The sequence below is a fragment of the Leptodactylus fuscus genome, chromosome 10 (genome assembly GCF_031893055.1).
Source record: "Leptodactylus fuscus isolate aLepFus1 chromosome 10, aLepFus1.hap2, whole genome shotgun sequence".
Lineage (NCBI taxonomy): Eukaryota > Metazoa > Chordata > Amphibia > Anura > Leptodactylidae > Leptodactylus > Leptodactylus fuscus.
The window spans coordinates 47,229,846-47,254,207 of NC_134274.1; the positions used below are offsets into that span (position 1 = coordinate 47,229,846).

The window sequence follows — 24,362 nt, forward strand, 5'->3', positions numbered from 1 at the left end:
AAAGCTGTGGGCCCCTAATCACCAACAAATGGCTTGGCTGCTAAACTCCTCCATGGATGGCAAGACAGAGTGCGCCTCCCTGTTATCGACTTGATGGCGCTCAGAGAAAAGTTAGAACTTCTCCTCAGCCAGCAATCAACGGCAGCAGAGTGGCGCAGCGGAAGCGTGCTGGGCCCATAACCCAGAGGTCGATGGATCGAAACCATCCTCTGCTAAGTGCTGGGATTTCTATTTATTTTATCAGTTTAGCAGTTCTCTTCTATTGAAATCCTTCTAGAGGTGTGAGCTTACATTGTAACACTAGCTGTCTCGTCTGTGATGCGAACGAGGTGACTGCTGCAAAGTAAACCCCCCAACAGAATGGGCCATGTCAGCCTGTTCTTAGGTTGAGTGGCCATCTTAAAAATCTGTAACAAGATGGTTCTTCTTGTTTCTTCCTTTCTTTGTTTTTTTTTCTATTTTTTGAAATCCAGATGGGGTTATGGCATAGGTTTTATTTTGTTTTTACTTTTAAGTGTCAGGAAAAATCATTAAAATGCGATGTCTGACTTTAAAAAAAAAAAAAAAAAAATGGAGTTGCTATAACAGAAGAGTTAAGTTTATGTTGAAAGGTTGCCTGTAAAGTTGAGGTGCGAGATGAGTCCCAAGAACTAAGTCTTGAACTTCCCATAGTAGGCGGGGGATTAGCTCAAATGGTAGAGCGCTCGCTTAGCATGCGAGAGGTAGCAGGATCGATGCCCGCATCCTCCAGAGCTTAAGTTGGCTTCATTTTTCATGAAAGGAAGGAAAAAGATCTTGTCTTCCCGGGGCCGCCACGCTCACATGCAAGTCTAGATAGCGTGCGCCCGTTGTACAGGCCAGCCTTCGATAGCTCAGCTGGTAGAGCGGAGGGCTGTAGTCAAAAATTAGCAATCCTTAGGTCGCTGGTTCAATTCTGGCTCGAAGGACCTTTTTGCTATCACATCACATTGGACCTTTCAAACTGACCGTAAGCGCGTTGCCTGCCGCGCTCTTAGCTCTCCTTCTTCCTACTTCTATCTACGATGACTTTGTTTTTAAAACTTTCTTTCAGTGGAGAGCACAGCCAAGATGAGCATCTTTAAGTGCGAGATGCAGGGCAAGGAAAAAGGCTGGGAACGTCCCTGAGTGGGCTCGAACCACCAACCTTTCGGTTAACAGCCGAACGCGCTAACCGATTGCGCCACAGAGATGGCATGTCCAGCAGTGTTAAGGGAAAGGTCCATCATGTTAAGGGCATCTCTCTCGGATGACCTTCCGAACAGCAAAATGGAAAAAGAAAAACAAAAAAAAGCTGTGGGCCCCTAATCACCAACAAATGGCTTGGCTGCTAAACTCCTCCATGGACGGCAAGACAGAGTGCGCCTCCCTGTTATCGACTTGATGGCGCTCAGAGAAAAGATAGAACTTCTCCTCAGCCAGCAATCAACGGCAGCAGAGTGGCGCAGCGGAAGCGTGCTGGGCCCATAACCCAGAGGTCGATGGATCGAAACCATCCTCTGCTGAGTGCTGGGAGTTCTATTTTTTTTATCAGTTTAGCTGTTCTCTTCTATTGAAATCCTTCTAGACGTGTGAGCTTACATTGTAACACTAGCTGTCTCGTCTGTGATGCGAACGAGGTGACTGCTGCAAAGTAAACCCCCCAACAGAATGGGCCATGTCAGCCTGTTCTTAGGTTGAGTGGCCATCTTAAAAACCTGTAACAAGATGGTTCTTCTTGTTTCTTCCTTTCTTTTTTTTTTTTCTATTTTTTGAAATCCAGATGGGGTTATGGCATAGGTTTTATTTTGTTTTTACTTTTAAGTGTCAGGAAAAATCATTAAAATGCGATGTCTGACTTAAAAAAAAAAAAAAAAAAAAAAAAAGGAGTTGCTATAACAGAAGAGTTAAGTTTATGTTGAAAGGTTGCCTGTAAAGTTGAGGTGCGAGATGAGTCCCAAGAACTAAGTCTTGAACTTCCCATAGTAGGCGGGGGATTAGCATGCGAGAGGTAGCGGGATCGATGCCCGCATCCTCCAGAGCTTAAGTTGGCTTCATTTTTCATGAAAGGAAGGAAAAAGATCTTGTCTTCCCGGGGCCGCCACGCTCACATGCAAGTCTAGATAGCGTGCGCCCGTTGCACAGGCCAGCCTTCGATAGCTCAGCTGGTAGAGCGGAGGACTGTAGTCAAAAATTAGCAATCCTTAGGTCGCTGGTTCAATTCCGGCTCGAAGGACCTTTTTGCTAGCATGCGCCGGTTGTTCAGGCCAGCCTTCGATAGCTCGGCTGGTAGAGCGGAGGACTGTAGTCAAAAATTAGCAATCCTTAGGTCGCTGGTTCAATTCCGGCTCGAAGGACCTTTTTGCTATCACATCACATTGGACCTTTCAAACTGACCGTAAGCGCGTTGCCTGCCGCGCTCTTAGCTCTTCTTCTTCCTACTTCTATCTACGATGACTTTGTTTTTAAAACTTTCTTTTAGTGGAGAGTGCAGCCAAGATGAGCATCTTTAAGTGCGAGATGCAGGGCAAGGAAAAAGGAAGGAAACGTCCCTGGGTGGGCTCGAACCATCAACCTTCCGGTTAACAGCCGAACGCGCTAACCGATTGCGCCACAGAGACGGCATGTCCAGCAGTGTTAAGGGAAAGGTCCATCATTTTAAGGGCATCTCTCTCAGATGACCTTCCGAACAGCAAAATGGAAAATGAAAAACAAAAAAAAGCTGTGGGCCCCTAATCACCAACAAATGGCTTGGCTGCTAAACTCCTCCATGGAAGGCAAGACAGAGTGCGCCTCCCTGTTATCGACTTGATGGCGCGCAGAGAAAAGTTAGAACTTCTCCTCAGCCAGCAATCAACGGCAGCAGAGTGGCGCAGCGGAAGCGTGCTGGGCCCATAACCCAAAGGTCGATGGATCGAAACCATCCTCTGCTAAGTGCTGGGATTTCTATTTATTTTATCAGTTTAGCAGTTCTCTTCTATTGAAATCCTTCTAGAGGTGTGAGCTTACATTGTAACACTAGCTGTCTCGTCTGTGATGCGAACGAGGTGACTGCTGCAAAGTAAACCCCCCAACAGAATGGGCCATGTCAGCCTGTTCTTAGGTTGAGTGGCCATCTTAAAAACCTGTAACAAGATGGTTCTTCTTGTTTCTTCCTTTCTTTTTTTTTTTTTTTTCTATTTTTTGAAATCCAGATGGGGTTATGGCATAGGTTTTATTTTGTTTTTACTTTTAAGTGTCAGGAAAAATCATTAAAATGTGATGTCTGACTTTAAAAAAAAAACAAAAAAAAAACAAACGGAGTTGCTATAACAGAAGAGTTAAGTTTATGTTGAAAGGTTGCCTGTAAAGTTGAGGTGCGAGATGAGTCCCAAGAACTAAGTCTTGAACTTCCCATAGTAGGCGGGGGATTAGCTCAAATGGTAGAGCGCTCGCTTAGCATGCGAGAGGTAGCGGGATCGATGCCCGCATCCTCCAGAGCTTAAGTTGGCTTCATTTTTCATGAAAGGAAGGAAAAAGATCTTGTCTTCCCGGGGCCGCCACGCTCACATGCAAGTCTAGATAGCGTGCCCCCGTTGTACAGGCCAGCCTTCGATAGCTCAGCTGGTAGAGCGGAGGACTGTAGTCAAAAATTAGCAATCCTTAGGTCGCTGGTTCAATTCCGGCTCGAAGGACCTTTTTGCTATCACATCACATTGGACCTTTCAAACTGACCGTAAGTGCGTTGCCTGCCGCGCTCTTAGCTCTTCTTCTTCCTACTTCTATCTACGATGACTTTGTTTTTAAAACTTTCTTTCAGTGGAGAGCGCAGCCAAGATGAGCATCTTTAAGTGCGAGATGCAGGGCAAGGAAAAAAACTGGGAACGTCCCTGGGTGGGCTCGAACCACCAACCTTTCGGTTAACAGCCGAACGCGCTAACCGATTGCGCCACAGAGACGGCATGTCCAGCAGTGTTAAGGGAAAGGTCCATCATTTTAAGGGCATCTCTCTCAGATGACCTTCCGAACAGCAAAATGGAAAAAGAAAAACAAAAAAAAGCTGTGGGCCCCTAATCACCAACAAATGGCTTGGCTGCTAAACTCCTCCATGGACGGCAAGACAGAGTGCGCCTCCCTGTTATCGACTTGATGGCGCTCAGAGAAAAGTTAGAACTTCTCCTCAGCCATCAATCAACGGCAGCAGAGTGGCGCAGCGGAAGCGGGCTGGGCTCATAACCCAGAGGTCGATGGATCGAAACCATCCTCTGCTAAGTGCTGGGATTTCTATTTATTTTATCAGCTTAGCAGTTCTCTTCTATTGAAATCCTTCTAGAGGTGTGAGCTTACATTGTAACACTAGCTGTCTCGTCTGTGATGCGAACGAGGTGACTGCTGCAAAGTAAACCCCCCAACAGAATGGGCCATGTCAGCCTGTTCTTAGGTTGAGTGGCCATCTTAAAAACCTGTAACAAGATGGTTCTTCTTGTTTCTTCCTTTCTTTTTTTTTTTTTCTATTTTTTGAAATCCAGATGGGGTTATGGCATAGGTTTTATTTTGTTTTTACTTTTAAGTGTCAGGAAAAATCATTAAAATGCGATGTCTGACTTTAAAAAATAAAAAAAAACGGAGTTGCTATAACAGAAGAGTTAAGTTTATGTTGAAAGGTTGCCTGTAAAGTTGAGGTGCGAGATGAGTCCCAAGAACTAAGTCTTGAACTTCCAATAGTAGGAGGGGGATTAGCTCAAATGGTAGAGCGCTCGCTTAGCATGCGAGAGGTAGCGGGATCGATGCCCGCATCCTCCAGAGCTTAAGTTGGCTTCATTTTTCATGAAAGGAAGGAAAAAGATCTTGTCTTCCCGGGGCCGCCACGCTCACATGCAAGTCTAGATAGCATGCGCCCGTTGTTCAAGCCAGCCTTCGATAGCTCAGCTGGTAGAGCGGAGGACTGTAGTCAAAAGTTAGCAATCCTTAGGTCGCTGGTTCAATTCCGGCTCGAAGGACCTTTTTGCTATCACATCACATTGGACCTTTCAAACTGACCGTAAGCGCGTTGCCTGCCGCGCTCTTAGCTCTTCTTCTTCCTACTTCTATCTACGATGACTTTGTTTTTAAAACTTTCTTTTAGTGGAGAGCGCAGCCAAGATGAGCATCTTTAAGTGCGAGATGCAGGGCAAGGAAAAAGGCAGGAAACGTCCCTGGGTGGGCTCGAACCACCAACCTTTCGGTTAACAGCCGAACGCGCTAACCGATTGCGCCACAGAGACGGCATGTCCAGCAGTGTTAAGGGAAAGGTCCATCATTTTAAGGGCATCTCTCTCAGATGACCTTCCGAACAGCAAAATGGAAAATGAAAAACAAAAAAAAGCTGTGGGCCCCTAATCACCAACAAATGGCTTGGCTGCTAAACTCCTCCATGGACGGCAAGACAGAGTGCGCCTCCATGTTATCGACTTGATGGCGCGCAGAGAAAAGTTAGAACTTCTCCTCAGCCAGCAATCAACGGCAGCAGAGTGGCGCAGCGGAAGCGTGCTGGGCCCATAACCCAGAGGTCGATGGATCGAAACCATCCTCTGCTAAGTGCTGGGATTTCTATTTATTTTATCAGTTTAGCAGTTCTCTTCTATTGAAATCCTTCTAGAGGTGTGAGCTTACATTGTAACACTAGCTGTCTCGTCTGTGATGCGAACGAGGTGACTGCTGCAAAGTAAACCCCCCAACAGAATGGGCCATGTCAGCCTGTTCTTAGGTTGAGTGGCCATCTTAAAAACCTGTAACAAGATGGTTCTTCTTGTTTCTTCCTTTCTTTTTTTCTATTTTTTGAAATCCAGATGGGGTTATGGCATAGGTTTTATTTTGTTTTTACTTTTAAGTGTCAGGAAAAATCATTAAAATGTGATGTCTGACTTTAAAAAAAACAAAAAAAAAAACAGAGATGCTATAACAGAAGAGTTAGGTTTATGTTGAAAGGTTGCCTGTAAAGTTGAGGTGCGAGATGAGTCCCAAGAACTAAGTCTTGAACTCCCATAGTAGGCGGGGGATTAGCTCAAATAGTAGAGCGCTCGCTTAGCATGCGAGAGGTAGCGGGATCGATGCCCGCATTCTCCAGAGCTTAAGTTGGCTTCATTTTTCATGAAAGGAAGGAAAAACATCTTGTCTTCCCGGGGCCGCCACGCTCACATGCAAGTCTAGATAGCGTGCGCCCATTGTACAGGGCAGCCTTCGATAGCTCAGCTGGTAGAGCGGAGGACTGTAATCAAAAATTAGCAATCCTTAGGTCGCTGGTTCAATTCCGGCTCGAAGGACCTTTTTGCTATCACATCACATTGGACCTTTCAAACTGACCGTAAGCGCGTTGCCTGCCGCGCTCTTAGCTCTTCTTCTTCCTACTTCTATCTACGACGACTTTGTTTTTAAAACTTTCTTTCAGTGGAGAGCGCAGCCAAGATGAGCATCTTTAAGTGCGAGATGCAGGGCAAGGAAAAAGGCTGGGAACGTCCCTGGGTGGGCTCGAACCACCAACCTTTCGGTTAACAGCCGAACGCGCTAACCGATTGCGCCACAGAGACGGCATGTCCAGCAGTGTTAAGGGAAAGGTCCATCATTTTAAGGGCATCTCTCTCAGATGACCTTCCGAACAGCAAAATGGAAAAAGAAAAACAAAAAAAAGCTGTGGGCCCCTAATCACCAACAAATGGCTTGGCTGCTAAACTCTTCCATGGACGGCAAGACAGAGTGCGCCTCCCTGTTATCGACTTGATGGCGCTCAGATAAAAGTTAGAACTTCTCCTCAGCCAGCAATCAACAGCAGCAGAGTGGCGCAGCGGAAGCGGGCTGGGCCCATAACCCAGAGGTCGATGGATCGAAACCATCCTCTGCTAAGTGCTGGGATTTCTATTTATTTTATCAGCTTAGCAGTTCTCTTCTATTGAAATCCTTCTAGAGGTGTGAGCTTACATTGTAACACTAGCTGTCTCGTCTGTGATGCGAACGAGGTGACTGCTGCAAAGTAAACCCCCCAACAGAATGGGCCATGTCAGCCTGTTCTTAGGTTGAGTGGCCATCTTAAAAACCTGTAACAAGATGGTTCTTCTTGTTTCTTCCTTTCTTTTTTTCTATTTTTTGAAATCCAGATGGGGTTATGGCATAGGTTTTATTTTGTTTTTACTTTTAAGTGTCAGGAAAAATCATTAAAATGTGATGTCTGACTTTAAAAAAAAAAAAAAAAAAAACAGAGTTGCTATAACAGAAGAGTTAGGTTTATGTTGAAAGGTTGCCTGTAAAGTTGAGGTGCGAGATGAGTCCCAAGAACTAAGTCTTGAACTCCCATAGTAGGCAGGTGATTAGCTCAAATGGTAGAGCGCTCGCTTAGCATGCGAGAGGTAGCGGGATCGATGCCCGCATTCTCCATAGCTTAAGTTGGCTTCATTTTTCATGAAAGGAAGGAAAAACATCTTGTCTTCCCGGGGCCGCCACGCTCACATGCAAGTCTAGATAGCGTGCGCCCATTGTACAGGGCAGCCTTCGATAGCTCAGCTGGTAGAGCGGAGGACTGTAATCAAAAATTAGCAATCCTTAGGTCGCTGGTTCGATTCCGGCTCGAAGGACCTTTTTGCTATCACATCACATTGGACCTTTCAAACTGACCGTAAGCGCGTTGCCTGCCACGCTCTTAGCTCTTCTTCTTCCTACTACTATCTACGATGACTTTGTTTTTAAAACTTTCTTTCAGTGGAGAGCGCAGCCAAGATGAGCATCTTTAAGTGCGAGATGCAGGGCAAGGAAAAAGGCTGGGAACGTCCCTGGGTGGGCTCGAACCACCAACCTTTCGGTTAACAGCCGAACTCGCTAACCGATTGCGCCACAGAGACGGCATGTCCAGCAGTGTTAAGGGAAAGGTCCATCATGTTAAGGGCATCTCTCTCAGATGACCTTCCGAACAGCAAAATGGAAAAAGAAAAACAAAAAAAAGCTGTGGGCCCCTAATCACCAACAAATGGCTTGGCTGCTAAACTCCTCCATGGACGGCAAGACAGAGTGCGCCTCCCTGTTATCGACTTGATGGCGCTCAGAGAAAAGTTAGAACTTCTCCTCAGCCAGCAATCAACGGCAGAAGAGTGGCGCAGCGGAAGTGTGCTGGGCCCACAACCCAGAGGTCGATGGATCGAAACCATCCTCTGCTAAGTGCTGGGATTTCTATTTATTTTATCAGTTTAGCAGTTCTCTTCTATTGAAATCCTTCTAGAGGTGTGAGCTTACATTGTAACACTAGCTGTCTCGTCTGTGATGCGAACGAGGTGACTGCTGCAAAGTAAACCCCCCAACAGAATGGGCCATGTCAGCCTGTTCTTAGGTTGAGTGGCCATCTTAAAAACCTGTAACAAGATGGTTCTTCTTGTTTCTTCCTTTCTTTTTTTTTTTTCTATTTTTTGAAATCCAGATGGGGTTATGGCATAGGTTTTATTTTGATTTTGCTTTTAAGTGCCAGGAAAAATCATTAAAATGCGATGTCTGACTTTAAAAAAAAACAAAAAAAAAAAAAAAAAACGGAGTTGCTATAAGAGAAGAGTTAAGTTTATGTTGAAAGGTTGCCTGTAAAGTTGAGGTGCGAGATGAGTCCCAAGAACTAAGTCTTGAACTTCGCATAGTAGGCGGGGGATTAGCTCAAATGGTAGAGCGCTCGCTTAGCATGCGAGAGGTAGCGGGATCGATGCCCGCATCCTCCAGAGCTTAAGTTGGCTTCATTTTTCATGAAAGGAAGGAAAAAGATCTTGTCTTCCCGGGGCCGCCACGCTCACATGCAAGTCTAAATAGCGTGCGCCCGTTGTACAGGCCAGCCTTCGATAGCTCAGCTGGTAGAGCGGAGGACTGTAATCAAAAATTAGCAATCCTTAGGTCGCTGGTTCGATTCCGGCTCGAAGGACCTTTTTGCTATCACATCACATTGGACCCTTCAAACTGACCGTAAGCGCGTTGCCTGCCGCGCTCTTAGCTCTTCTTCCTACTTCTATCTACGATGACTTTGTTTTTAAAACTTTCTTTCAGTGGAGAGCGCAGCCAAGATGAGCATCTTTAAGTGCGAAATGCAGGGCAAGGAAAAAGGCTGGGAACGTCCCTGGGTGGGCTCGAACCACCAACCTTTCGGTTAACAGCCGAACGCGCTAACCGATTGCGCCACAGAGACGGCATGTCCAGCAGTATTAAGGGAAAGGTCCATCATGTTAAGGGCATCTCTCTCAGATGACCTTCCGAACAGCAAAATGGAAAAAGAAAAACAAAAAAAAGCTGTGGGCCCCTAATCACCAACAAATGGCTTGGCTGCTAAACTCCCCCATGGACGGCAAGACAGAGTGCGCCTCCCTGTTATCGACTTGATGGCGCTCAGAGAAAAGTTAGAACTTCTCCTCAGCAAGCAATCAACGGCAGCAGAGTGGCGCAGCGGAAGCGTGCTGGGCCCATAACCCAGAGGTCGATGGATCGAAACCATCCTCTGCTAAGTGCTGGGATTTCTATTTATTTTATCAGTTTAGCAGTTCTCTTCTATTGAAATCCTTCTAGAGGTGTGAGCTTACATTGTAACACTAGCTGTCTCGTCTGTGATGCGAACGAGGTGACTGCTGCAAAGTAAACCCCCCAACAGAATGGGCCATGTCAGCCTGTTCTTAGGTTGAGTGGCCATCTTAAAAACCTGTAACAAGATGGTTCTTCTTGTTTCTTCCTTTCTTTTTTTTTTTCTATTTTTTGAAATCCAGATGGGGTTATGGCATAGGTTTTATTTTGTTTTTGCTTTTAAGTGCCAGGAAAAATCATTAAAATGCGATGTCTGACTTTAAAAAAAAAACAAAAAAAAAAACGGAGTTGCTATAAGAGAAGAGTTAAGTTTATGTTGAAAGGTTGCCTGTAAAGTTGAGGTGCGAGATGAGTCCCAAGAACTAAGCCTTGAACTTACCATAGAAGGCGGGGGATTAGCTCAAATGGTAGAGCGCTCGCTTAGCATGCGAGAGGTAGCCTAAGCTGGCTTCATTTTTCATGAAAGCTCTCATGGGAACATGAGATGAGGCTTCAATTCACTTAGTTTATTACATAGTTTCACGGATCCATTGTACATGGTCCAGGTGGGTATACATACATGTATTGAACTTGGTGTGTTCTCTTCGTATTTTCATGTGTGTTTTTTAGGGTCTTGATGAAAGCATATGCACTTAGATTGGACATATGCCATGTATTTAAAACATTTAAAATATACCCTTATATATTTTTATCTCGCTATCCTTGGGCATTCATATTTAGGTGTTTGCACAGACATATCATTTAAATTGGTATTATTCATATTACACTGGCTTGCTGTTTTTATACGTTTCATTGTTGTTTTTTTCTGTGTTTGTACGTTCAGGGGTTAATTGGGCAAATTGACTTCATGTGTGAGATTAGAGCGGTATGTTACACTATATAAGTGTTGCTTTTCTTTCTGGTAGTCAGGCTATGACTAAGGAACTATTGTTCTGAAACGTGTCAGCCGACGCCAAGCAACTTTATAACTTTTTCTTGTGGGGAAAACTTTATTGTCATTTTTTGTACAATTTTTTATATTCAACCAAATAAAGAATCAAGATTTTAACTGAGATTGCTGGACATTCGGTTACTTTCCATGTCAGTATATAATCTATCCACAGGACAGGACGTCAGTATGTCAGTATATAATCTATCCACAGGACAGGACATCGGTATGTCAGTATATAATCTATCCACAGGACATCGGTATGTCAGCATATAATCTATCCACAGGACATCGGTATGTCAGTATATAATCTATCCACGGGACATCAGTATGTCAGTATATAATCTATCTACAGGACATCGGTATGTCAGTATATAATCTATCCACGGGACATCAGTATGTCAGTATATAATTTATCCACAGGACAGGACATCGGTATGCAAGAATATAATCTATCCACAGGACATCGGTATGTCAGTATATAATCTATCCACAGGACATCAGTATGTCAGTATATAATCTATCCACAGGACATCAGTATGTCAGTATATAATCTATCCACAGGACATCGGCATGTAAGTATATAATCTATCCACAGGACATCAGTATGTCAGTATATAATCTATCCACAGGACAGGACATCGGTATGTCAGTATATAATCTATCCACAGGACAGGACATCGGTATGTCAGTATATAATCTATCCACAGGACATCGGTATGTCAGTATATAATCTATCCACAGGACATCGGTATGTCAGTATATAATCTATCCACAGGACAGGACATCAGTATGTCAGTATATAATCTATTCACAGGACAGGACATCGGTATGTCAGTATATAATCTATTCAAAGGATAGGACATCGGTATGTCAGTATATAATCTATCCACAGGACATCGGTATGTCAGTATATAATCTATCCACAGGACATCGGTATGTCAGTATATAATCTATCTACAGGACATTGGTATGTCAGTATATAATCTATCCACAGGACAGGACGTCAGTATCTCAGTATATAATCTATCCACAGGACATCGGTATGTCAGTATATAATCTATCTACAGGACATCAGTATGTCAGTATATAATCTATCCACAGGACAGGACATCGGTATGTCAGTATATAATCTATCCACAGGACAGGACATCGATATGTCAGTATATAATCTATCTACAGGACATCGGTATGTCAGTATATAATCTATCCACAGGACATCGGTATATCAGTAAATAATCTATCCATGGGACAGGATATCAGTATGTCAGTACACAATCTATCCACAGGACAGGATATCGGTATGTCAGTATATAATCTATCCACAGGACATCGGTATGTCAGTATATAATCTATCCACAGGACAGGACATCAGTATGTCAGTATATAATCTATCCACAGGACAAGACATCAGTATGTCAGTATATAATCTATCCACAGGACAAGACATCGGTATGTCAGTATATAATCTATCCACAGGAAATCAGTATGTCAGTATATAATCTATCCACAGGACATCGGTATGTCAGTATATAATCTATCCACAGGACAGGACATCAGTATGTCAGTATATAATCTATCCACAGGACATCGGTATGTCAGTATATAATCTATCCACAGGACATCAGTATGTCAGTATATAATCTATGCACAGGACAGGACATCGGTATGTCAGTATATAATCTATCCGCAGGACATGGGAATGGCAGTATATAATCTATCTACAGGACATCAGTATGTCAGTATATAATCTATCCGCAGGACATGGGAATGGCAGTATATAATCTATCTACAGGACATCAGTATGTCAGTATATAATCTATCCACAGGACAGGACATCAGTATGTCAGTATATAATCTATCCACAGGACAGGACATCAGTATGTCAGTATATAATCTATCCACAGGACAGGACATCGGTATGTCAGTATATAATCTATTCATAGAACATCGGTATGTCAATATATAATCTATCCACAGGACAGTACATCAGTATGTCAGTATATAATCTATCCACAGGACAGGACGTCAGTATGTCAGTATATAATCTATCCACAGGACAGGACATCGGTATGTCAGTATATAATCTATCAACAGGACAGGACATCGGTATGTCAGTATATAATCTATCCACAGGACAGGACATCAGTATGTCAGTATATAATCTATCCACAGGACAGGACATCAGCATGTCAGTATATAATGTATCCACAGGACATCGGTATGTCAGTATATAATCTATCCACAGGACAGGACATCGCTATGTCAGTATAAAATATATCCACAGGACAGGACATCGGTACGTCAGTATATAATCTATCCACAGGACAGGAGATCGGTATGTCAGTATATAATCTATCCACAGGACAGGAGATCGGTATGTCACTATATAATCTATCCATAGAACATCGGTATGTCAGTATATAATCTATCCACAGGACATCGGTATGTCAGTATATAATCTATCCACAGGACAGGACATCAGTATGTCACTATATAATCTATCCACAGGACAGGACATTGGTATGTCAGTACATAATCTATCCACAGGACGGGACATCAGTATGTCAGTATATAATCTATCCACAGGACAAGACATCAGTATGTCAGTATATAATCTATCCACAGGACATCAGTATGGCAGTATATAATCTATCCACAGGACATCGGTATGTCAGTATATAATCTATCCACAGGACAGGACGTCAGTATATAATCTATCCACAGGACAGGACATCAGTATGTCACTATATAATCTATCCACAGGACAGGACATTGGTATGTCAGTATATAATCTATCCACAGGACGGGACATCAGTATGTCAGTATATAATCTATCCACAGGACATCAGTATGGCAGTATATAATCTATCCACAGGACAGGACATCAGCATGTCAGTATATAATCTATCCACAGGACATCAGTATGGCAGTATATAATCTATCCACAGGACATCGGTATGTCAGTATATAATCTATCCACAGGACAGGACGTCAGTATATAATCTATCCACAGGACAGGACATCGGTATGTCAGTATATAATCTATCCATAGAACATCGGTATGTCAGTATATAATCTATCCACAGGACATCAGTATGTCAGTATATAATCTATCCACAGGACAGGACATCGGTATGTCAGTATATAATCTATCCACAGGACATCGGTATGTCAGTATATAATCTATCCACAGGACAGGACATCGGTATGTCAGTATATAATCTATCCACAGGACAGGACATCGGTATGTCAGTATATAATCTATCCATAGAACATCGGTATGTCAGTATATAATCTACCCACAGGACATCAGTATGTCAGTATATAATCTATCCACAGGACAGGACATCAGTATGTTACTATATAATCTATCCATAGAACATCGGTATGTCAGTATATAATCTATCCACAGGACATCAGTATGTCAGTATATAATCTATCCACAGGACAGGACATCAGTATGTCACTATATAATCTATCCACAGGACAGGACATTGGTATGTCAGTATATAATCTATCCACAGGACGGGACATCAGTATGTCAGTATATAATCTATCCACAGGACATCAGTATGTCAGTATATAATCTATCCACAGGACAGGACATCAGTATGTCAGTATATAATCTATCCACAGGACATCAGTATGGCAGTATATAATCTATCCACAGGACATCGGTATGTCAGTATATAATCTATCCACAGGACATCGGTATGTCAGTATATAATCTATCCACAGGACATCGGTATGTCAGTATATAATCTATCCACAGGACAGGACGTCAGTATATAATCTATCCACAGGACAGGACATCAGTATGTCAGTATATAATCTATCCACAGGACAGGACATCAGTATGTTACTATATAATCTATCCACAGGACAGGACATTGGTATGTCAGTATATAATCTATCCACAGGACAGGACATCAGTATGTCAGTATATAATCTATCCACAGGACATCGGTATGTCAGTATATAATCTATCCACAGGACATCGGTATGTCAGTATATAATCTATCCACAGGACAGGACGTCAGTATATAATCTATCCACAGGACAGGACATCAGTATGTCAGTATATAATCTATCCACAGGACAGGACATCAGTATGTCACTATATAATCTATCCATAGAACATCGGTATGTCAGTATATAATCTATCCACAGGACATCGGTATGTCAGTATATAATCTATCCACAGGACAGGACATCAGTATGTCAGTATATAATCTATCCACAGGACAGGACGTCAGTATATAATCTATCCACAGGACAGGACATCGGTATGTCAGTATATAATCTATCCACAGGACAGGACATCGGTATGTCAGTATATAATCTATCCACAGGACAGGACATCGGTATGTCAGTATATAATCTATCCATAGAACATCGGTATGTCAGTATATAATCTATCCACAGGACATCAGTATGTCAGTATATAATCTATCCACAGGACAGGACATCGGTGTGTCAGTATATAATCTATCCACAGGACAGGACATCGGTATGTCAGTATATAATCTATCCACAGGACAGGACATCGGTGTGTCAGTATATAATCTATCCACAGGACAGGACGTCAGTATATTATCTATCCATAGAACATCGGTATGTCAGTATATAATCTATCCACAGGACAGGAAATCGGTATGTCAGTATATGATCTATGTAATATATATATATATATATATATATATATAATCTATATATCTATCTAATGTATTATATGCTCATCAGTACCCTCCCCCCACACTGTATTATATGCTCATCAGTACCCTCCCCCCACTGTATTATATGCTCATCAGAACCCCCCCCCCCCGTATTATATGCTCATCAGTACCCTCCCCCACTGTATTATATGCTCATCAGTACCCCCCCCCGTATTATATGCTCATCAGTACCCTCCCCCCACTGTATTATATGCTCATCAGTACCCTCCCCCACTGTATTATATGCTCATCAGTACCCTCCCCCAACGTATTATATGCTCATCAGTACCCTCCCCCACTGTATTATATGCTCATCAGTACCCTCCCCCCACTGTATTATATGCTCATCAGTACCCTCCCCCACTGTATTATATGCTCATCTGTACCCTCCCCCCACTGTATTATATGCTCATCAGTGCCCCCCCCGTATTATATGCTCATCAGTACCCCCCCCCCCCCGTATTATATGCTCATCAGTACCCCCCCCCCCCGTATTATATGCTCATCAGTACCCTCCCCCCACTGTATTATATGCTCATCAGTACCCTCCCCCACTGTATTATATGCTCATCAGTACCCTCCCCCAACGTATTATATGCTCATCAGTACCCTCCCCCACTGTATTATATGCTCATCAGTACCCTCCCCCACTGTATTATATGCTCATCTGTACCCTCCCCCCACTGTATTATATGCTCATCAGTACCCTCCCCCACTGTATTATATGCTCATCTGTACCCTCCCCCCACTGTATTATATGCTCATCATTCCCCCCCCCTGTATTATATGCTCATCAGTACCCTCCCCCCACTGTATTATATGCTCATCAGTACCCCCCCCCCCCGTATTATATGCTCATCAGTACCCCCCCCCCCCCCCCGTATTATATGCTCATCAGTACCCTCCCCCCACTGTATTATATGCTCATCAGTACCCTCCCCCCACTGTATTATATGCTCATCAGTACCCTCCCCCACTGTATTATATGCTCATCAGTACCCTCCCCCACTGTATTATATGCTCATCAGTACCCTCCCCCCACTGTATTATATGCTCATCAGTACCCTCCCCCCACTGTATTATATGCTCATCAGTACCCTCCCCCCACTGTATTATATGCTCATCATCGGGCACTTATCAGAAAAGAATTTCTTTATTCATCATCCTTAAAGGGGCTCTATCAGCAAAATCCTGCAGATAGAGCCCCACATATGCGTGCATAGGCTATTCAGGCACCGTAAATGTTAAATTAAACTACCCCCCCGTTTTAAAATAATAACTTAAAAAAGAATGTTCTCTACTTACGGAACGTGCACCCTGGGCGGGCATTCAGGGTGCGCTGTCTTCTTCTTCCCTGCCTCTTCTTCCTCTGACGTCTTCGGGTCCCGTCCTCCTCCGGCGCTTGCTCGCGGACACTGATAAAAAAAAATAGCCCAGGCGCATGCGCAGTAGTAGAGGCCGCGCGCTACTGCGCATGCGCCCGGGCTATTTTTTTTTTATCAGTGTCCGCGAGCAAGCGCCGGAGGAGGACGGGACCCGAAGACGTCAGAGGAAGAAGAGGCAGGGAAGAAGAAGACAGCGCACCCTGAATGCCCGCCCAGGGTGCACGTTCCGTAAGTAGAGAACATTCTTTTTTAAGTTATTATTTTAAAACGGGGGGGGGTAGTTTAATTTAACATTTACGGTGCCTGAATAGCCTTTTTAAAGCCTAATCACGCATATGTGGGGCTCTATCTGCAGGATTTTGCTGATAGAGCCCCTTTAAGAACATGGGGAGAGATCGACGTTTACATCAAGGCGTAAAGGAAAAGGGCAACAGCCGTTCCGCGCAAACAGCGCTTTTTCAAGTCCTATTGATGTACCATGTAGGTAACTATTATACCAGTGGGGGATATGTAGAAAAATTTACTATCAACTTTTTTAATAATGGCGTCCTTTTATTCCTCATAAAATAATGACACATTTATTCAGCATACCACCCTCCCCCGCTGAGCCCTGAGGCCGAAGTCGCTGCCTGCTTGTAGAATCCAGAGCAGTTCCGGCACCGGGGTGCAATGATCGCGCCCCGTCTTCTACATATCATCTCTGTCAGAGCAGGGACGTTATAGCTCCGTGCTCCGGCATAGATCTCCATAGTATAACACGCCGATACACTTGTTATTACAGCTGTCCCAATCCGGGACACCAGACGAAACGTCTGGTGCTGCAGATCCCGGGGCCCCTTTGCCCAGTTGCCCCTCCTAACACCGGCCCTGCCCTTGTATGTCAGACAGTATGACATGACCAGAGCACCGAACCCATCCGGACCCACAGAGATGAGCGACGCAGAGTATGAATGTTTTTTCACCTCTCTGGGTCTCCACCTATTTTTCTCTAGGTCTGAGATATTTTAAGGGCCTGTGCACACGGAGTTAACGCCAGCGTATTTCAGCATAATACACGTGTAACAATAACACTCCCATTGGCTTCAATGAAATCTTTTACACGTGTGAAAACGCACCAAAAAATGCGCCGCGTTTTTTGATGCATTTGACGCATTTTTTTAAAAAGATTTCATTGAAGTCAATAGGAGTGTTATTTTTATGCGTGTATTATGCTAAACTACATTGACGTTAACTCCGTGTGCACAGGCCCTTAACAGTTTTCTCATCCTGGCAATCTGAAACTTCACCTCAGAAGAAACCTTGGGTGAATATTTGGCAAAGCCAGTCCCCAATATAAGGCTAAGGGCTAGTTCACACGGTGGAAGTTGGCAGTGGATTTTGACGCGGAATCCGTCTCAAAATCCGCTGCCAAAAATAGCTCCCTAGCTAGTAGCGGAAAAATGAAGCGAGCTGCCCTATCTTGCCGCGGATTCAGCGGCTGAATCAGGGCTCTGGCCCATTCATTTAGGCCTAAGGCTGGTCTTACACGGCCGTAATGTAAGTCCGCAAATGGTCCTCAATTGAGGGTTTTCAATTGCAGACACATTATACTCAATGTGGCCTTTTACACCACCGCCGCAACTGTGGTCCGCAATTTATAGGACATGTCCGTAATGGCCGTGAATTGCGGCACTGCACGTAGAACTCTATGGGCGAGTGCGGCAGGACACGGACATCTGCGGATCCTATGTTGCCGATCAGCAACTTGCGGGCCGTACATTCAATACGATCATGTAAGACCAGCCTAATACGGAGCAGAATGCCGCGACGGAATATGTGCACGCAGAACTCCATGTGAACTAGCCCTTAGACATCACTGTTAGCAGAGTGACTGATGTAGATGGATTTCCCTCCTTCCGTCTCCATCCTCTTTGACTATATGGTACAAACACCACAGACGTTTCGTTCTGCCTTCTTTTACCCATTGCTTTCTTCCTGGGATGGATGAGAACAACGGACGTAGAATAAAACGGAAAGGTGAGCAAAGAGGAGTATGAGCATGTATTTTCTGCTTACACCGCCCCTGGAGTTTACTAAGGACTCGCAGGTGGCGAACCACAAACTGAACCCAAAATTTGGGGAAAATTTGTACTGCGACTATTTCCTCATCCGTAACTGGTGGCGGTGTCCATAAATGATAAGATTCATGCTGGAAGTTTGTGAACCTTTATTGATAAATTCTCACGTTACATCTTCATTGTAATAAATTATACTGCCACAAGTGGCGCCTTCCTGAAACGGAGACTCAGCCTCACCATTCAGGTAACTCTGCCACTAGGGAAGTCACGCGCTAGACCATTTCGTCTTGCCAGGCCACGGCACCAGGTCCGTTGAAGTATTCCATATACTTATCCCTATTTTTCTTGGCCTCACCATTGGGCTTCTGCGGTTGGATGGCTTGTAATGGGATGAGTCCAGGAGGTCCAGACCTCCATTCACCTGGGATGACAGACCCATCTTCAGGGTTCTCCCGATCCAACATGCTTGCAGGTGCATAGTCCGCACTATCATTCCTCCTTAAATAATTATGGAGCAAGCAGCAAGCCATAACCACCAGTTCTATTTTGTAGGGCGACAGGTTGATCGTCGTGTGGAAGATTCGGAATCGGCTTAATAGAAGACCAAAGGCATTTTCCACCACTCGGTTGGCCCTAGAAAGTCGATAGTTGAAGATCTTCTTTGGCTTCGTTATCCCTTTTTGCGGGAAAGGAGTCAGTAAGTGTTCATGGAGCGCAAAGGACTCATCGGTCACAAACACAAAATTTAAGTTCTCTTTGGTTTCAGTGGTTGGCGGAAGATTTAACATGTTCTCCTTTAGCTTATGATAAAAGTGGGTTTGCTCGATGACCCCCCCATCTGACATCCTTCCATTTTTGCCCACGTCAATCATAATAAACTCATGTTCCGCATTAACAATGGCCATCAGCACTATGCTAAAGAAGCCCTTGTAGTTGTAGTAGAAGGAGCCGCTGTGCGGAGGGGGGTTGATTCGCACATGTCTCCCGCCCAAGGCTCCTCCGCAGTTCAGGAAGTTCCAGAAGTCTTCAAACTGTTTCGCAACTTCTTTCCATTGTTCAGGTTTTGTAGGAAACTGGAAGAAACCAAAATAACAGATAAGACTCCTGGTGATGCCATGTTTGTCTTTATTCTTAACCTTCAGCATCTCAAACCAGGTTGGGAGAATTTTGGCCGTCTGTCAGTACAACCTGAGATAAGCTAAGCTAGCCAAAAAATAATCAACTTATACTCAACGTTCCTCGCTTCTCTGAGACCCTGTCATAGCATCTGATCTTCTTCCCCGGTGTCTTACTGTCTTTTTGGTGATATCATTGGCCTTGGGGGCCTGGTGTTGGGCCTTAGAGGTCACATGGGGCATGTTGACATCATGACACTTGCATCAAAGTCCGCCACGGTTACTAACATCAACCGAGGGTATGAAAGACACCAAACACATCAGCAACCACTGCCACCAATGTCATATCACAGTGTCACAGCACTGGGACAGATCATAGGGGGGCGGGGGCAGCTCTGCTATGATTTCATGCAATCTCTCACAGTGCCGTAGCAGGAGGGTTGCGCTCGGGCCTCATCGGTGATTCTGGGCAGGCGGACTGATCTGATATTGATGACCCATCCTAACGACAGGCCATCAACATATTGTCTCACAAATATTCATGAGGTTGGTCCACAAGATTTGGGTCAGAAATGCTATCGTTATATACCTCAGAGCAGCGCCGCACCTCCCATGAGGCGACCTGAAGCGAGCGCTTCAGGCGGCGCTATGTCAGGGCCCCAGGGAGGGCGGCATTTTTGATTACCTAAGCCAGTCCAGGACAAGCTGTCCTGGACTGGCTTAGCACCGAGCGGTGGTTTGGAGAGGCCACTGGAGCAGCGCTGCTCCAGCAGCCTCCCCTCACGCTCAGACAGAGAGCAGGTCCTCTCCGTGCCTGCCCTCTGCCTGCGAATGGCGCTAAGCCCCGCCCCTTCGCTCCATCACGCCCCCTCCTCCCGGGGGGGGGCTTTCTGTAGTTCGCCTCGGGCGGCAAAAGGGGTAGGTTCACCCCTGCCTCAGAGTATCGTAACTGGAGGCCCACACTCTGCTTTCTCACCACATCAGAGTTCGGCCGCTGTATCCAGTCTTCCCTCTCAGCTTCTTCTGGCCTCCTGGGTGAGGTTAGCTGCCACGGGTCACCAATGACTAAGCCATAGTGGTCACGTGGGGCACGTGCAGATGTCACCCAGGAGGCCAGAAGATATTACAAGACCGGATGCAACGGCCGAGCCTCGATGTGGTGAGGAAGTGGAGTGTGAACCTCCAGTTATTACAGTCTGTGGTGTGAAGAGACTCATGGCTGGTAAACTCCATACACAGCAGGTTCGGGGGTAAACCTGTCCCTATATGTGATGTGATGAAGCAGAGCCAATTCAGCGTTGCGTTATTACTTTACCATCATCACACACAACAGGAGATAAAACATCAGGGCAATCTCTGTCTACGTCCATCTTACAGCAGAGAACGTCCGGCGGACATGCAGGTATGTCAATCACTCCACACCAGCTCTATACCACCGCTCTACTGGTGGAAGTAGCAACATACATGAGCGATTCCTACAATCTACCTATTAAGTGATGTCCCTAAATATCACGGCAACCCTATAAACCTCATACAAATCCTAAACTAGTAACAGACAGTCCTGAACGTACCTGCAAGTACCGTCCCTTCAGCGTCTGTACAATGGCATTGCAGGTTTCCGGGATGATGACGCCCAGCGCCTGCGGTGAGATGGCAGTGGAGAATTTCAGGTCCTCGAAGGATCTGCCGGTGGCCAGAAAGCGCAGCGTGGCCACCAGCCTCTGCTCGGCGGAGATGGACTTTCTCATGCAGGTGTCTTGTTTTTGGATGAGCGGGGTGACCACACGCAGGAGGTAGTTAAAGCTGGCGTCCGACATCCGCAAGAACTCCCTGAAGTCGTTGGGGTTGTTGTCTTTGATCTCAGGGTAGAGCGTGGAGGTGGAGGAGCAGTCTCGGCTCTGCAGCCAGTCTTTGCTCCAGTAGGCCCTCTTCTTCCGCTTCTTCTTCTTCTTCTGCAAACAGCAATGGATCATAGCGATGGCAATGGCTGCCCGAGCCCTGCGCTTGCTGACAAGGCTCATGTCGGTCTCAGCTACGTCTTCTCCTTCCCCAGCAGCAGATAACAGCACCAGGAGGGGGAGGGGCCGCTGTGAGGTCACTTCCTGTGCTGCAGCTCTCCTAGGAGATGCAGACTGAGATCTGAAGGTCCTGTCTCAGAATCTCAAGACTACAGCGGTTCTGCAGAATCTTACTGATCGTGTGACCTTCCTCCATAGATTGTAAGCCCTCGCGGGCAGGGCCCTCTACCCCACTGTGCCAGTCCGTCATTGTTAGTATCATATCTACCTGTATATTCTGTGTATTGTATGTAACCCCCAAATGTAAAGCACCATGGAATTAATATAATAATGTACAGCACCATGGAATTAATATAATAATGTACAGCACCATGGAATTAATATAATAATGTACAGAGCACCATGGAATTAATATAATAATGTACAGAGCACCATGGGATTAATATAATAATGTACAGAGCACCATGGGATTAATATAATAATGTACAGAGCACCATGGGATTAATATAATAATGTACAGCACCATGGGATTAATATAATAATGTACAGAGCACTATGGGATTAATATAATAATGTACAGCACCATGGGATTAATATAATAATGTACAGCACCATGGGATTAATATAATAATGTACAGAGCACCATGGGATTAATATAATAATGTACAGAGCACCATGGGAGTAATATAATAATGTACAGCACCATGGAATTAATATAATAATGTACAGAGCACCATGGTATTAATATAATAATGTACAGAGCACCATGGGATTAATATAATAATGTACAGCACCATGGGATTAATATAATAATGTACAGCACCATGGGATTAATATAATAATGTACAGAGCACCATGGGATTAATATAATAATGTACAGAGCACCATGGGACTAATATAATAATGTACAGCACCATGGGATTAATATAATAATGTACAGAGCACCATGGGATTAATATAATAATGTACAGCACCATGGGATTAATATAATAATGTACAGCACCATGGGATTAATATAATAATGTACAGAGCACCATGGGATTAATATAATAATGTACAGAGCACCATGGGACTAATATAATAATGTACAGCACCATGGGATTAATATAATAATGTACAGAGCACCATGGGATTAATATAATAATGTACAGAGCACCATGGGATAAATATAATAATGTACAGAGCACCATGGGATTAATATAATAATGTACAGAGCACCATGGGATTAATATAATAATGTACAGAGCACCATGGGATTAATATAATAATGTACAGAGCACCATGGGATTAATATAATAATGTACAGAGCACCATGGGATTAATATAATAATGTACAGAGCACCATGGGATTAATATAATAATGTACAGAGCACCATGGGATTAATACAATAATGTACAGAGCACCATGGGATTAATATAATAATGTACATAGCACCATGGAATTAATATAATAATGTACAACACCATGGGATTAATATAATAATGTACAGCACCATGGGATTAATATAATAATGTACAGAGCACCATGGGATTAATATAATAATGTACAGAGCACCATTGAATTAATATAATAATGTACAGCACCATGGGATTAATATAATAATGTACAGCACCATGGGATTAATATAATAATGTACAGCACCATGGAATTAATATAATAATGTACAGCACCATGGAATTAATATAATAATGTACAGCACCATGGGATTAATATAATAATGTACAGCACCATGGGATTAATATAATAATGTACAGCACCATGGGATTAATATAATAATGTACAGAGCACCATGGGATTAATATAATAATGTACAGAGCACCATGGGATTAATATAATAATGTACAGCACCATGGGATTAATATAATACTGTACAGAGCACCATGGGATTAATATAATAATGTACAGAGCACCATGGGATTAATATAATAATGTACAGAGCACCATGGGATTAATATAATAATGTACAGCACCATGGGATTAATATAATAATGTACAGAGCACCATGGAATTAATACAATAATGTACAGAGCACCATGGGATTAATATAATAATGTACAGAGCACCATGGGATTAATATAATAATGTACAGAGCACCATGGGATTAATATAATAATGTACAGCACCATGGGATTAATATAATAATGTACATAGCACCATGGGATTAATATAATAATGTACAGCACCATGGGATTAATATAATATTGTACAGCACCATGGGATTAATATAATATTGTACAGCACCATGGAATTAATATAATAATGTACAACACCATGGGATTAATGACGCTATAGAAATAATGATTACACCGCAGAAGACGTTGCCGATATTAGCGAGCTGCTGACTTGTTAACCCTCTATCTGCTGGCTAACAAATGAATAGAAGTGACGCTGCGGTCTGCCTGACACAGGGGCCGTAATTCTCCTAATAGAAGCTCTATGGCTGGAAATCTCCTGTTTGTTCCATTTACCGACGGAAGAAAGCTGGAAAAGCAAATAAAATGAATGTGGATACTCTGAGTGTAAAATAGTGAATAGGGGGGAAAAATAAAAAATGTCCTTCGAACCGGAATCGAACCAGTGACCTAAGGATGTCTGTA

The 24,362-nt window shown here is 43.9% G+C and overlaps 21 non-coding genes across 21 annotated transcripts; 14 read left to right on the forward strand and 7 right to left on the reverse strand.

Annotated features, from left to right (window-relative positions):
• Window positions 1-143: 143 nt before the first annotated feature.
• On the forward strand, window positions 144-215 carry TRNAM-CAU (transfer RNA methionine (anticodon CAU)). The gene has a single exon. It is a non-coding gene; the product is annotated as a tRNA-Met (tRNA).
• Window positions 216-861: 646 nt separating this feature from the next.
• On the forward strand, window positions 862-947 carry TRNAY-GUA (transfer RNA tyrosine (anticodon GUA)). Its single transcript is given in 2 exon segments — window positions 862-898; window positions 912-947. It is a non-coding gene; the product is annotated as a tRNA-Tyr (tRNA).
• A 190-nt stretch (window positions 948-1,137) lies between these two features.
• On the reverse strand, window positions 1,138-1,211 carry TRNAN-GUU (transfer RNA asparagine (anticodon GUU)). The gene has a single exon. It is a non-coding gene; the product is annotated as a tRNA-Asn (tRNA).
• Window positions 1,212-2,147: 936 nt separating this feature from the next.
• Window positions 2,148-2,233, forward strand: TRNAY-GUA (transfer RNA tyrosine (anticodon GUA)). Its single transcript is given in 2 exon segments — window positions 2,148-2,184; window positions 2,198-2,233. It is a non-coding gene; the product is annotated as a tRNA-Tyr (tRNA).
• A 35-nt stretch (window positions 2,234-2,268) lies between these two features.
• TRNAY-GUA (transfer RNA tyrosine (anticodon GUA)) lies at window positions 2,269-2,354 on the forward strand. Its single transcript is given in 2 exon segments — window positions 2,269-2,305; window positions 2,319-2,354. It is a non-coding gene; the product is annotated as a tRNA-Tyr (tRNA).
• A 190-nt stretch (window positions 2,355-2,544) lies between these two features.
• On the reverse strand, window positions 2,545-2,618 carry TRNAN-GUU (transfer RNA asparagine (anticodon GUU)). Its single transcript has one exon. It is a non-coding gene; the product is annotated as a tRNA-Asn (tRNA).
• Window positions 2,619-3,401: 783 nt separating this feature from the next.
• Window positions 3,402-3,474, forward strand: TRNAA-AGC (transfer RNA alanine (anticodon AGC)). Its single transcript has one exon. It is a non-coding gene; the product is annotated as a tRNA-Ala (tRNA).
• Window positions 3,475-3,585: 111 nt separating this feature from the next.
• Window positions 3,586-3,671, forward strand: TRNAY-GUA (transfer RNA tyrosine (anticodon GUA)). The gene is given in 2 exon segments: window positions 3,586-3,622; window positions 3,636-3,671. It is a non-coding gene; the product is annotated as a tRNA-Tyr (tRNA).
• A 190-nt stretch (window positions 3,672-3,861) lies between these two features.
• On the reverse strand, window positions 3,862-3,935 carry TRNAN-GUU (transfer RNA asparagine (anticodon GUU)). The gene has a single exon. It is a non-coding gene; the product is annotated as a tRNA-Asn (tRNA).
• A 771-nt stretch (window positions 3,936-4,706) lies between these two features.
• On the forward strand, window positions 4,707-4,779 carry TRNAA-AGC (transfer RNA alanine (anticodon AGC)). Its single transcript has one exon. It is a non-coding gene; the product is annotated as a tRNA-Ala (tRNA).
• Window positions 4,780-4,890: 111 nt separating this feature from the next.
• TRNAY-GUA (transfer RNA tyrosine (anticodon GUA)) lies at window positions 4,891-4,976 on the forward strand. Its single transcript is given in 2 exon segments — window positions 4,891-4,927; window positions 4,941-4,976. It is a non-coding gene; the product is annotated as a tRNA-Tyr (tRNA).
• Window positions 4,977-5,166: 190 nt separating this feature from the next.
• Window positions 5,167-5,240, reverse strand: TRNAN-GUU (transfer RNA asparagine (anticodon GUU)). The gene has a single exon. It is a non-coding gene; the product is annotated as a tRNA-Asn (tRNA).
• Window positions 5,241-5,480: 240 nt separating this feature from the next.
• Window positions 5,481-5,552, forward strand: TRNAM-CAU (transfer RNA methionine (anticodon CAU)). Its single transcript has one exon. It is a non-coding gene; the product is annotated as a tRNA-Met (tRNA).
• Window positions 5,553-6,192: 640 nt separating this feature from the next.
• Window positions 6,193-6,278, forward strand: TRNAY-GUA (transfer RNA tyrosine (anticodon GUA)). The gene is given in 2 exon segments: window positions 6,193-6,229; window positions 6,243-6,278. It is a non-coding gene; the product is annotated as a tRNA-Tyr (tRNA).
• A 190-nt stretch (window positions 6,279-6,468) lies between these two features.
• TRNAN-GUU (transfer RNA asparagine (anticodon GUU)) lies at window positions 6,469-6,542 on the reverse strand. The gene has a single exon. It is a non-coding gene; the product is annotated as a tRNA-Asn (tRNA).
• A 952-nt stretch (window positions 6,543-7,494) lies between these two features.
• On the forward strand, window positions 7,495-7,580 carry TRNAY-GUA (transfer RNA tyrosine (anticodon GUA)). The gene is given in 2 exon segments: window positions 7,495-7,531; window positions 7,545-7,580. It is a non-coding gene; the product is annotated as a tRNA-Tyr (tRNA).
• Window positions 7,581-7,770: 190 nt separating this feature from the next.
• Window positions 7,771-7,844, reverse strand: TRNAN-GUU (transfer RNA asparagine (anticodon GUU)). The gene has a single exon. It is a non-coding gene; the product is annotated as a tRNA-Asn (tRNA).
• A 782-nt stretch (window positions 7,845-8,626) lies between these two features.
• Window positions 8,627-8,699, forward strand: TRNAA-AGC (transfer RNA alanine (anticodon AGC)). The gene has a single exon. It is a non-coding gene; the product is annotated as a tRNA-Ala (tRNA).
• Window positions 8,700-8,810: 111 nt separating this feature from the next.
• On the forward strand, window positions 8,811-8,896 carry TRNAY-GUA (transfer RNA tyrosine (anticodon GUA)). Its single transcript is given in 2 exon segments — window positions 8,811-8,847; window positions 8,861-8,896. It is a non-coding gene; the product is annotated as a tRNA-Tyr (tRNA).
• Window positions 8,897-9,083: 187 nt separating this feature from the next.
• TRNAN-GUU (transfer RNA asparagine (anticodon GUU)) lies at window positions 9,084-9,157 on the reverse strand. The gene has a single exon. It is a non-coding gene; the product is annotated as a tRNA-Asn (tRNA).
• Window positions 9,158-9,397: 240 nt separating this feature from the next.
• Window positions 9,398-9,469, forward strand: TRNAM-CAU (transfer RNA methionine (anticodon CAU)). The gene has a single exon. It is a non-coding gene; the product is annotated as a tRNA-Met (tRNA).
• Window positions 9,470-24,362: the final 14,893 nt, after the last annotated feature.